The following is a 14,136-nucleotide window of genomic DNA, read 5'->3' as shown; positions in this document are numbered from 1 at the left end:
GAACGATAAGAATGATTCTATGCTAGTATACTATATTAAATATGATGAAACATCTACCTATTTAACCATATATACTGCTGTGATGTTAAAATGTGACCTATGATATCTGTGAAACTAATTATGTGGGTAAAATATATTATGTTATATATATAAATGTCATTATAATACAACAGATGAGAAGTATAGCACTATAGCAGTACTCCATGACATCATAGAACTAAAACACCTTAAAGGAATACTAGCACCATCATAATCATACATATTTGTTACCCATACCACCAAAATGAGACGAAAATCGCAATTTGCAAGTCATCTTTTACAATATATGAATAATCATGTGGAAATACATTTAGGCTAAAAATGCAAACATTTAAATTTAGGTTGTTTTATTTGTCAAATTTTACACTTCTTATTATATCATTAAAAAGATACTTTAGCCTATTTTAAAATTTTTATTCATATCGTAATGGACTTGCGACTTCTGATTGAATAATTTTAGATCAATTTGGGATGCATAAATCACAATAAAAAGAATACCTAAATATCTTTTTCTCCATAACCTACCCCATCCCACATTAATTTTCAGTCTGGCCTTGCCACTGCTAGACATTTATGGTCTTATCACATGACATATTTGGCCCATTCCATGCTCAGTGGTCACCATGTGAAGAAAATAAAACAACAAATAAGGCTTTATTTCTTGGTTTTATTTTAATAACAAGATATTATATTTTAACAAGTTAACATAACTTGGTTTTATTTTAATAACAAGATATTATATTTTAACAAGTTAACATAAAAATCCAATATTTGAACCTATAAATAAAACAAATTGCAAAATAAATACACACTTTGCATAGTATTTGGCACAACACAAAATCCAATCCTTCAAAAGTAGTTGAAAATAATCACAAAAAAACAACAAAATAAACAGCATGTAACTATTATAACACAACTTATATACACTCTGAATAGAATATGACATAGATTTTTTTGAATGGAATTATTTGAAAAAATTGAAAATTTGAAAATTGTATTCGTAACACATGTGACGTTACAATGTAAAAAGTTTTTATTGCAATAAATCTGAGAGGTGTTTTATTTAAGATACAAAATAAGTATTAAGTTAAGAATGTAACAGCATCAAATTTTATTGAAATAAATATAATTTAATCCAATCTGATTAAAATACAGATCTATATTTCGTTTCGTTTTTTTATACTCTCGATGGCCCCCAAAGCATGATGATCTGACCAGTTGTAGTGGGACGTCGCATCGGGGTTATATGAGTGGCTTTTGACCCTACAACATCAGACTTTTGATTAACCAATCAGCGTTGATGTTTGTACTGGGATATCCACGATTCCCTGCACCACACGCCAAGAACTGGCCGTAATATACTATGTCTGTTTTTAGCTTGTTCTCTATCCATCTCTTGCAAAATGTGGGCGTATCCTGTCTGGCAGCTGTGGTTGTCCGATTTTGATGAAACTTAAAATATATCTTTATATCCGAAAGCTCTCAGTCCCTTTTGATATTTCCCTGATTGCACGAAAAATTATATTTTTTGGGGGTGTTTTTTTTTCATTTGTTCTCTATCCATCTCTTGCAAAATGTGGGCGTATCCTGCCTGGCAGCCGCTGGTTCTTATTGCTAAGGAGTCTCTAAGTTAATCACCAGGTCCTGACCTCTTAAGAATTTCTGTCACTCTTCTGTGATGGTTAGTTTTGGGAGTACAATTTTATCTGTCAATCATACATGTCATTGCCATTAGACCAAGAACTAACTATTCCTAAATCTTACTATTAACTCTTAATTAATTTAAACTGTCATTTAATTATTAATAAACTTTGATGTGTCTCTTTAATTATAAATCTTCAAATTAACTTTGACGTCATGACCATATCTCAGTCATCTACAAGTTTATTATTTATAACGTCCGGTTTTTATACGCCCACATTTTCATGTGAAACTTCCAATCAATAGAAACAGGTAACACAAACCAATTACAGACGGTTTGATGGGATCAATTTTGACTAAGTCAAAATGATGCATTTGATATTCAGATAAGTTGATATACAATAATTAATATAATACAATATCAACGATGGTTTTTATAAGCTCACATTTTCATGTGGATGTATATTGTCGTCGTCCCTGTCTGTCCACAATTTGTTTGTGGACACTCTACAGGTCACAATTTTTATTCGTTTTTGACATAACTTCATGGATTATGACCCTTGATTGTACGAAAATTCACGTTTTTAGCTTGTGGACACTCTACAGGTCACAATTTTCATCTGATTTTGATGAAACTTGAAATGCATGTTTATAACCAAAAGATATGGGTTCCTTTCAATATTTATGTATATCAGATCGTAACTTCCTGAATTTTGGCCCTTGAATGTACGAAAAATCTCATTTTTGGCTTGTGGTCCCTCTAGAGGTAAAATTTTTTATCCGATTAAAAAAATGTTTGAATATATCACTGTTACACCCTAATGTTGGTTGAGTTTGAATTTTGTGAAAATCTGACCAAAACTGCTGTACAAAGTGGCCGCCCCTCGTACGCAAATAGTGTAAATATATGGTATTTCAAGGTTGTGGACCCTCTAGAGGACACGATTTAGATCCAATTTTGATGAAACTAGAAATACATGTTTATAACCCAAAGATCTTGATTCTTTTCGATATTCACGCATATCGGATCATAACTTTCTGAATTATGGCCCTTGATTGTATGAAAAATCGCGTTTTTAGCTTGTGGTCCCTCTAGAGATAATAATTTTTATCTGATTCAATAAACTGTTTGAATATATCACCATTTCACCCTAATGATGGTTGACTTCAAATTTCGTGAAAATCGGACCAAAATTGCCGCACAAAATGGCCACCCCTCGTAAGCAAATAGTGTAAATATTTGTGGACCCTCTAGAGGCCACAATTTAGATCCGATTTTGATGAAACTTTGAATACATGTTTATGACCAAAGATGTTGGTTCCTTTTGATATTCGTGCATATCGAATCGTAACTTCATGAATTATGACCCTTGATTGTACGAAAAATGTTGTTTTTAGCTTGTGGTTCCTCTAGAGGTCACAATTTTTATCCGATTGAAAAAAAAAACGTTTGAATATATCACCGTTACACCCTAATAATGGTTGAGATCGAATATTTCGTGAAAATGGGACCAAAACTGACAGACAAATGGCCGCCCCCCCCCCCCCCCCGTACGCAAATAGTGTAAATATATGGTATATCAAGGTTGTGGACCCTTTAGAAGTCACAATTTTGATCTGATTTTGATGAAATTTGAACCATCTTTATTACCCGCACATATCAGGTCGTAACTTCCTGAATTATGGCCCTTGATTGTTTGAAAAAATCTCTTTTTGTTTAGCTTGTTCTCTATCCATTTCTTGCAAAATGTGGGTGTATCTGCCTGGCAGTCGCTGGTTGATGAAGGAAATACCTTTTAGAAATCATCTGACTAAAAGTCTTAAAATTTGACAAAATCAGAATGATAACCTCTTTTTGAAGTTCCATCTGCAGTTTTCAATTTACTATAAGCGTAACACACATGACAAAATATATTGACACACAATAAATGATTATTTTTATACGCCCACATTTTCATGTGGACGTATATTGTCGTCGCCCCTGTCCGCCCAACGATCCGTCCACAATTGTTTGTGAACACTCTAGAGGTCACAATTTTTATCTGATTTCAACGAAACTTGAAATATAGGTTTATCATCCTAAGATCTTGGTTCCTTTCGATATTGGCATGTATCGGACTGTAGCTTCATGGATTATGGCCCTTGATTGTATGAAAAATCACGTTTTTAGCTTGTGAACACTATAGAGGTCACAATTTTTTATCCGATTCGGTTTAAACTTTAAATATATGTTTATAATCCAAAGATCTCAGTTCCTTTCGATATTCGCGCATATCGGACCGTAACTTCCTGAATTATGGCCCCTGATTGTACGAAAAATCGTGTTTTTAGCTTGTGGACCCTATAGCGGTCATAATTTTTATCGGATTTAAAAAAACATTTAGTATATCACTGTTACACCCTAAGGATGGCTGAGTTCGAATTTCGTGAAAATCGGACCAAAACTGACTGACAAAATGGCCGTCCATCATTCTCAAATAGCGTAAAAATATGGTATATCAAGGTTGTGGACCCTATAGAGGTCACAATTTTTATCCGATTTTGTTGAAACTTGAAATGTAAGTTTATAACCCAAAGATCTCAGTCCCTTTCGATATTCGCGCATATCAGACCGTAACTTCCTGAATTATGGCCCCTGATTGTACGAAAAATCGCGTTTTTAGCTTTTGGACCCTATAGAGGTCATAATTATTATCCGATTTAAAAAAATGTTTGCATATATCACCGTTATACCCTAAGGATGCTTGAGTTCGAATTTCATAAAAATTGAACCAAAACTGACAGACAAAATGGCCACGCCTCGTAGACAAATAGCATAAAAATATGGTATATCAATGTTGTGGACCCTGTAGAGGTCACACTTTAAATCTGATTTTGATGAAATTTGAAATGCATGTTTATAACCCAAAGATCTGCATTATGACCCCTGATTGTACGAAAAATGGCGTTTTTAGCTTGGGGTCGCTCTAGAGGTATATTAAGGTTGTGGATCCTCTAGCTGGAGGTCACAATTTTGTGCCGATTTTGATGAAACTTGAAATTCATATTTTATAACCCAAAGATCTTGTTTCCTTTCGATATTCGCGCATATTGGATCGTAACTTCCTGAGTTATGGCCCTTGATTGTACGAAAAGTCGCGTTTTTAGGATGTGATCCCTCTAGATGTCACAATTTTTATCCGATTTAAAAAAATGTTGAATATATTACTGTTACACCATTAAGATGGTTGAGTCCGAATTTCGTACAAATCAGACCAAAACTGCCGGACAAAATGGCTGCCCCTCGTATGCAAATATTGTAAATATATGGTATATCAAGGTTTTGGACCCTCTAGAGAGAGGACACAATTTTGATCCGATTTTGATGAAACTTAAAATACATGTTTATAACCCAAAGATCTTGGTTCCTCTTAATATTCATGCATATCAGATCGTAACTTCCTGAATTATGGCCCTTGATTGTACGAAAAATCACTTCTTTTTTTGAGCTTGTTCTCTGTCCATCTCTTGCAAAATGTGGGCGTATCTTGCATGGCAACCGCTTGTTGACAAAAATAATCTGCCAATCAGTTCGTTATTAGATCAGTAATTTAAGAATGTTTATGTTTTTGATAAAAAAATATGGGAAAATAATGTATCTTTTGACAACTCATGGAAATGTCAATATTTAAGTTATAAATGAATTAAAAAAGGTTTTTGTGCCGTAACACACGTTACCATATATATAGCAACCTTTTAATCACTTCGACAAACAAAATATAAGATTTCTGTGACCGAAATGGTAAATAATATTTAAATATAGTATTGAGGATAATTTTATATCAAAAAAGTGTTTTATAAAGAAATTATGACATCGAAAGTATAAAAGTTACGAATTATAACACACGTCACGTAGAATGGGCCATATACAGACTTCTCTATCAAGGATATAATTAAAAAATTCAACTCAATATAGCTGCCTTCATAAATTTCTGCTCAAGTAATCGCATAAAGACTTTAACCCAGTGCTTGGACTTTTTGTGTTTTTTCTTTATTAAAATCAAATTTTTTAATCTTTAAATTTCTGAAATAATTTTCACAAACTATCTACTCTTCTCACAAACACATGTTCAAGTTTCTGTTAGAAATTTGAACATGTCATTGGATGATAATTATCTCACAATATCTTTTGAAATAACATTCTGTTTTATAAGCAATATTCTTGTCATATTTTGATTAATGAGGGAATGTAGCTTCTATACAAAATTCCATAAAAGTTGGTAACATTTCCATATTTGGTGCAGAAACTGTACTGAACAAAAAGCTTATTTGAGTCGGAAATTGGCAAATCAACCAATTTTCACTTATATAATATTTTGTCAAGAAAGAGATTTGACTGATTATGATTCAACAGAAATGTCGGAAAATGCACTTGTAATGTCAAGACTTGATTGCTGTAATTATGTCTTGTATATTCTTCTAGTAAACAGAATTACAATAGTTTCAGAAAATCTGCAACAAAACTGGTAAAATGTGTCCAGGAGCAGATCAACCAATTCTTTTTTATCTTCATTGGTTAACTGTTATATTGATATATTCAGCAATTTTCTTAAAGGATTGTCCACATTATCTTCTAGATTTGGTTCATCACTATTAAATAAACTTTCTAAACTGCTAGCAGTTCAGCAGCATGAATTCCCGGTAACCAAAATATAGTGCACATATAGCATCTGGATGTGATAAAGGGTATATGTCTGAAAGAACTTGTTATCACTTTCATCATTAAAAAGTTAAATCCACAAATTAGTCCCACTTTGATTTCTGTCATTTCGGAAACTTTTAAATGGGTGTATCTGTTTTGTTTGTTATTCATTTTCTATTTAAATGCAAATGAGAAATTTGGAAAAATAAAAACTTTAGTTTGATCAATTGTTTTTTTGGCTAATTCAAGATATTTGATTTTACAATTTGAGACTCACCCACTTGTTATCCCCTGATACAGAAACACTATATAAACTGGTTATTATGCTGAGGATATTGAAAAAGTGAGTTTTCAATACACCGACTTACTCTTGAAACTTAATTACAAATTTATATAGCTTCACCAAGAGTTAATCATTTCAACTTAATTTAACTTTCAAAAACTGAGTGCATTGCAACATAGCCTATTTCTGATTTTTCATCATATAACCCTTATTAAACCAAGCAGCAGTTGTGAGCTTAAAGTGAGAAAAACTGTGATGGCATGAGTGATTTAAAATACAATTTTACTTTTAAAGAGAGTTGTTAATATATTTACATTTATTTTAACATATATAAGATTTTACTGATTGTATGAACACATTATTTGCTACGTTTTCTTTGTTCTGCAATATTTGAACTATCAATTTGTTGGTAAAAGGATAAATTCAGATGATTTAAACAAACAGCACTTTTTGTCTTCTGTCAATAATTAGAAACAGAACATTAAGGAATAAACTGGAAAGGGAGGTGTTGGGGTCGCTGTTGTGAGTTAGTTTGAAAACTTGTGTGATTTAAAGCAAACACAGTAAGCCCACCGTCCACATTTTCTTGCAAATAGTATAGTTCATTTTAAGAAGCCTTGCTTTAATTGGTAAAGCTGTAGACACACTGGCCGAATCGTTCAGATGAATCAATCGCCTCCGAAATTCGCCAAGTGTGTCCAGTGTCATTCCGCCCAAATATCTTTTTGTCTGAATCAAACACATTTGATATATTTGGCCGAATTTTCAATCGCCAAGTGTGTCCAGTTTGCCAAAGCATTCATCTGATTTTTAGAATTAATTGGCCAATCCCCACTGATGTCAAGAAGTCACATGATTGTTTGAAAATATGGTTTCTGCCATGTCTAATCATGTGATGATGTGAAAGTTAATGCAGTTGACTGGTGAATTGGGTGAAGAAAATCGCCTAGTGTTTCCGTACTCATTCGGCACCGATTGATACGGCCAAATGATTCAGCTAGTGTGTCCACAACTTAAGGAAGCCTTGGTGGGTCACTAACCAGGAGGTCCCAAGATTTTCTGATCCGGTTTTTGATTGTTCAATTGGGATGGAAAAACCAAAGGCCTGTGTATACCATTGGTAACACTTTGAATTGTAATAAAAGCAAGCCATAGCACCACTATCAGGACAAGATTCCTGGTGTATGGCTTTCTAAAATATCCCAGTAAGATTTTTGTAGCCATGTTATGGCTTTCCAGGAGAACTCTATATTTGTATGATTGAGTCAGGACCCTTGAGGTGTGTTTAACATTAATTGCTCATTTTCTTGTAGTATCAAGTTGCTCTGATTGATGTTTAAGTCAAACTATGATGAATATATCTCTAGATGTTAGCTGATAGATTTCTATTTTCCAAATTTAAAACTCCTCTCTTGGGACTATCCAATGACAGAAACTACCTTTCATATTTGTTTTCATGAATAGATTATTCTAACAGTTGATGTTTTTGAGCATTATGGACTTGCTCAGGTCAAATACTGCATTTTCTGTAAGACATATTTCCCTTTTAAAAAAAAAACAGATGCTGTTTGGATTGCTGCTATTACTATACTTTATTACTGGTTATTCTCAATTTCATGGTGGTATTGCTAATAAGATAAGATAAAAAAGATTTTTTTGTATGAATACGTCCATTAAGAGCAGCATCAATATCATTGAAACGAAATGGAGATAATACTAATGCTTAACAAAATTTGATATAGTAAAAGAAATAAACAAAAGCAATACCGGTACACAGTTTCAAATAAATTCATCTTCATTTACATAATATATGACAGAGTGTAGTTGAAGATGAGTAGGTGTTTCTGGTGGTTAATCTTGGACATCATCAATTAGCTGGGTCAGGATTGTTCCTACTAATGTACATATCGGTGTTTAAGAAGTGTCTATAGTTGGCAATGCCAGATAAAAATTGTCTATTGCTTGATAAAAATAGGTCCATTTTTTGTTTGTGGAAGGGGGTATGAATACAGCGCGGGGATTGAGTTTAGGCGGAAAGCTTTTTTTATTGGCAATAGGTGGTTAATTACAACTACACAGACTTTGCCTTTCTTGGGTGCATATTCTTTAAAATGAGTATAGACATGCAGTTATTTCAATTTAGAGTGATGCCGGTGTATTAGTGTCATTTAATTTTTTAAAGTTTTAGATGAGGCAACTATCAGCAACACTCTGAACTATGGTGATACAAAGGGCTTATATCTTGACAAAGAATCTTCAGTTATTCAGATAGGACCCAACAAGGAGGCCTCTAATTATGATAAAGTACATTTAAAGTTTCCATGGCAGCTTAATTTGTACGAAGATTAGGCATCTGTCACTGGTGATCTTAATTGATGCTTTGGCTAATTTAATAGCACATTATATTTTTAATATGGTGGCACATCAATTGGGATGGCACAATAATTCATTGATCTTTCACACACCCACTCTTGTTTTTTGAAGCAACATTTAATTTAACCTAAATAAACATATTTGAATTTTTTTTTTCACTTAATTAAGAAAATAAAAATTCATATAACTTTCGACTACATCAGGTTCAAATAAAATCTTACCTGTTAATAATAACAAAATTTTTATTCCTTTACAAACTTTGAATTCTTGGCACTGGTAAATCACATAAAATAAAAACTAATACCTAACTAAAAAACTGGTTTTGAGGTGTGAATTTCTTAACACTTTTATTACACTTCTAAACTATAATTGTCAATCGTATTTGATTGTTTCACAAAAGACACATAAAAAAAAAATCAAAGTCTGAAATAAGAATAGAAGACAATCTGGTCTGGGATGTAACTCAGGTGGAAAACTAAGACTGTTTGATCAGAAAATATTGGTAAAGAATTCATAGTCATGCCTTGTTACCACATCACCTTTCTTTTAGCCAATCAGAGAATGGCATTAACTTGTCAATTTGCTGTCACTGTCGTAGTTAGCCAAGTATTTAATTATTTTCCTGTTAAGACTATTCCGTGTAACTTATCTCCAAATTGCATGTTGGAACGCGACTGACTATAATGATTTGAGATGAGGACCAAATGAATGCAAGTCTCAGATTGCTGGTGAAGGTTGCCCATTGTTGTTTTGTATTGATTTACTTATTTTTTGTCTTGATGAAAAAAAGTGACATTAAAAAGAAAGTTAGGATCCCTGGAGAGATATCTATGTCATATAAAATCTACAGAGGTCGTTATTTTAAGCAGTCAATTTAGGAATATTATGAAAAAAATTGATTCAATGTTTTCTGTGGGTCTGGAACCTTTAGAATCTGTATTGATGTACATACATCTGTTAATTGTGTCAATTTTTATGAAAGTTTTTAGATATAAACCCTTATTCAAGGAGGATGGCTTCATGGGTTTTATTCTAACTGATCCCTACAATAAGCCTTCTCTATATATTGTCATTATAATTGTAGGTTATTCATCTAGTTTTATTAATAAACAAAAAGTGGGAGAGAGCAGGGGTGTTGATCACTTGTGTTAATAAATAACAAAGAGGAGAGGACAGGGGTGTTGATCAGGGGGGTTGGAACAGTGTTCCCTCCAATTTTTAGTAAACAGTGTGCACAAAAATCTTATGATATGTAAATTATATTCATGTGACAAAATGTCCACAAGATATTTGTAGAAATGTAAACTTAGAAGTGTATCTCCCATGTCCTTATCAAATGTATTGGCAAATAGAATGTGTCATGTAACCTTTTTTAAATGATCGCAGTATATTTTAATATATACATGCAGTCTAAAGTTTTGTACAAATTAAATTCCATAGAGGGAAAAATGCTTAGGGGGGTATCCAACGACTTTTCGGAAGTAGATAGTTTTTCCACTACTAACATATCTAATTATATCAACATTTTCCATATTATAATGGCGAAGGTGTGGGTGTTATTACAAGGATGTACTTATAGGGTTCCTGAATAAAATATGCAAAAAAAATCCCAAATGTGAAGAAATAGACTATTGAACCATTTCACCAGAACACTTATCAAGATTGCGTAACTCTTTTAGAGTGCTCACCTTTTCGCACTTTATGTGAATTGAAATACATGACTATATTATATCATGTGTAAACCTTGTCAAGCAATAAAAAAAACCCAGCAATAACCTATTTTTTAGAATGTTTTAGAATTGAATAAACTGAATACAGCAGTGTGTATTAGAATTTGAAGAAACATACTGAAATCTTCACTAAGGATAGTGGTGGTCTTGTCCCAGCTTAATCCAGTTCATTATCTCTTACATGCAAGAGTGATTGGGAATGTTTACTTTGGGTCGATCAACCTGGTTTTCTGGCATGTACCTGATCGCTCATGATGATTGATGAATATTTGCAACATTAAAACTTTCTTTCAAAGTCAAAGACATATTACCTTTTCGAAAATCAACAACTCCTCTAAGTTGATCTAGTACTTGATCTAATTCTGCAGTGTTAATTTCAAGACCAGCAGATCAGATTGCTTTGGCTTGTAAGAATAAATCAATTTTCTCTCAGTAATTTGATAAAAAGAAAAAGCAGAGAATTGAGATCTAGGAGAAAAAGAATTATAAATATTTTCAATCATTTGACCAGACTAAAACAAGAAAACTGAGGTCAAGTTAAAAGCATGCACTGTTATCATTGGCTTGTTTCATCATAATTATCCATCTATTTGACTTAAGATAATGTCTGTACATTGATTTCAGACATAGCTAAAAGGTGCGGGATACAAGATTGGTCAATTTGTTGTGTGTTAATCTATTTATTGTATCGAGTAATATAAGTTAATTGAGGGAAATGGAGGGTCTAACATTTCCTGTCATTTATGCACACTATGTTTTATAAGCAATCAGAGATCACAACTTGATCTTCATAGAGCCTTTAGATACAAGAAAATCAACAAAGATTTTTTTCTGGGCTTGTTTTTGAAGCAATTTATGTGAAAACCTATGATTTACGACTATATTATTTTACTCCATCTTAACATATCTTTATAGGACTTGATCTTTTTAAAACATGGAATTAAAACAACATCATGAAAAAGAAACATTTAAAATATAGAGTACAGGATGCATTAATTGGGGCTTTTCTAGTTAAAAACTGTTTTTGATTTACAGAAAAATAATTCTGGTGGCCTGAAATGGCAGTTAATGTATAGATTGCATTTTGAGCAAGAATTATGATTACCAAGTGTACTAAGTGACTCTTGATTTGATTAAGTAAGTCTTATTTCTGCAATGCCTTACGGTTATGCATTAGCAATTGATAGGTTATGCACCTTTTATGAGGATTTTCTAGCTGGGGGTCTTTCACTGACAATGAGACAGGGAAGATTACTACTAAAGTTGAATCAGTATTTTATTGAGTTATTGTTGAGAAGTATAAAATGGTGGTGTCTTCTATCATTGTAGAACTATTTTAATGTCACTGATGTTTCTGTATATATACCTAATAATTTATGAGTGACAGGTATCATTCATGAGGCAGTGTATATATACTCCTTTGAAAGGTCTAATACTTAATATAGACTTCGGAATGCTAGTTATTTTGTTAATATCTATAACAGTAGTGACAGGTTTCATTCCTGAGGCAGTGTATATTTACTCCTTTTGAAAGGTCTAATATTAATACTTCTTATAGACATGGGAATACCAATATTAAAACACAATTTATATGGAAAACAATCACTGAGTTTATTTCACACTACATTTCAACAAGTTCCTCTTGTCGTTCTCATGTAAGTTCTCAATTACTTACTTGAGAATGACAAGAAGGACTTGTTGAAACGTAGTGTGAAATAAACTCAGTGATTGTTTTCCACATAATTTGTGTTTTAATATTATACATTCAATTACTAAATGCCGTATAAGGATTTCATGGGAATACCAGTTATTTTGGTATTTTTATTACAGTATCATTGAGGAGGCAGTGTATATTTACTCCTTTCAAAAGGTCTAATACTACTGATAGACATATGAGAACACCTGTTATTTTGGTATTTTCCACTAATAAAAATTTGTATTTATTGGACTTTGAATACCTTTAGGATCAGTGGTACTTTGCATTTATTTACATTACAATGTTTTTTTATTTACCACGGCATAATATTAACAAAATTAATCTGAAAAGTGATGCACTTGATGAACAAAAAAAATACTGTATAGAACTGTTAAACAAAAAACTAAATGCTTGACAACCCAAAACATCAAAAAAATTAAGCTACTGTACTGGTACTCATTTAGTTTGGTATAGATAATTAATAGATAATGTCAGAGTTAAAAGCTACTGTACTCATAGTTTGATGTCAGAGTTAATAACTACTGTACTCGGTATAGATAATGTCAGAGTTAATAGCTATTGTACTCATAGTTTGATAATGTCTTATAAACCTATAACGTTAAATCTCTTTGATCTTTGGGGTATATTCTATGCACGGAATAACTTGCGGTCTGAATGTCGGGGGCGGCTTTGGATATATACAGGGGAATTTGGAGTTATTCTTCTGAAAGTTTTTCTTTTAACCTGTAATGGGTTATTCTTCCAGAGTAGGGTTGTTTTTTCATAAGAAAACATGATATAAGGTTTTTCTTACCAGAATTCTGGAATATTCTCATTTTGAGTACATTTAAACATAGACGGTTTATAAGCAAGATAAAGTTAAAGTCCTTGACTTGGTTATGCTGGGGAAGAAAGACTTCAGAAAAAACCCTCAACAGATAAACCTCGGCCTACTGGTATTTTTCTCCCCTTTTTCTCGGGTTATTTTCTTCAGTCTTTCTTTCCCCAGGATAACCTCAGTCTCATGCTTTATCCTACACTGAGTTAATAGCGGTAACTATACTGTACTTATAATTAGGTATAAATAATGTCAGAGCTAATAGTTACTGTACTCATAGTTTGATAATGCCAAAGTTAATAACTACTGTACTTATAGTTTATAGATAATGTCATTTGCATTTGTGGGACAATAATTTATTGTCCACTGCTTAATCCTTGCTAAAATTCATTACTTAATATACTGAGCGCCATGGAAAACGCATCACTTTTTTATATTTAATTAAGAAAACAAAATCAAAATATCAAGGGTAGATAATCTCCCAATTTATTAAGATTAAAAAGAGTCCCATAAGAATATGTTAGGAACAATATCCAGTTTCTGTCATCTGCAGAGGATGGCGAATGTTGATCAATGTTCATCATATCTTTATAAACACTACATAGTACTGAATCTTTAGAGATTCAACTTTCACAAGTTGTAGTTTGCAAAGCATTAACCCGTTAAGTGCGTAGGTCGTTATATAACGTCCTGGACAACTGCCACTCACTGTGTGTAGGGCGTAATATAATGCCTTGGAGGTATTTTCCTCTACCTATTCTTAGAACATAGTACATAATTCTTCGTTACTTCGTCAAATTAATTACATGATAGGTGTGGTAGTTAACGTTTTAAAAATGTCAAGCTTAACGGGTT

The 14,136-nt window shown here is 32.6% G+C and overlaps 1 protein-coding gene across 1 annotated transcript in view; it reads left to right on the top strand.

The window, feature by feature from the left end:
• LOC126826678 (stabilin-2) overlaps positions 1-14,136 on the top strand; it is an 83,752-nt gene that overhangs the window by 24,277 nt on the left and 45,339 nt on the right. The gene's annotated exons all lie outside the window — the stretch shown is intronic.

Source organism: Patella vulgata, chromosome 7, assembly GCF_932274485.2.
Source record: "Patella vulgata chromosome 7, xgPatVulg1.2, whole genome shotgun sequence".
Classification (NCBI taxonomy): domain Eukaryota; kingdom Metazoa; phylum Mollusca; class Gastropoda; family Patellidae; genus Patella; species Patella vulgata.
Note: the sequence above shows the minus strand (reverse complement) of the source record. Positions and strands in the feature narration are given on the sequence as shown.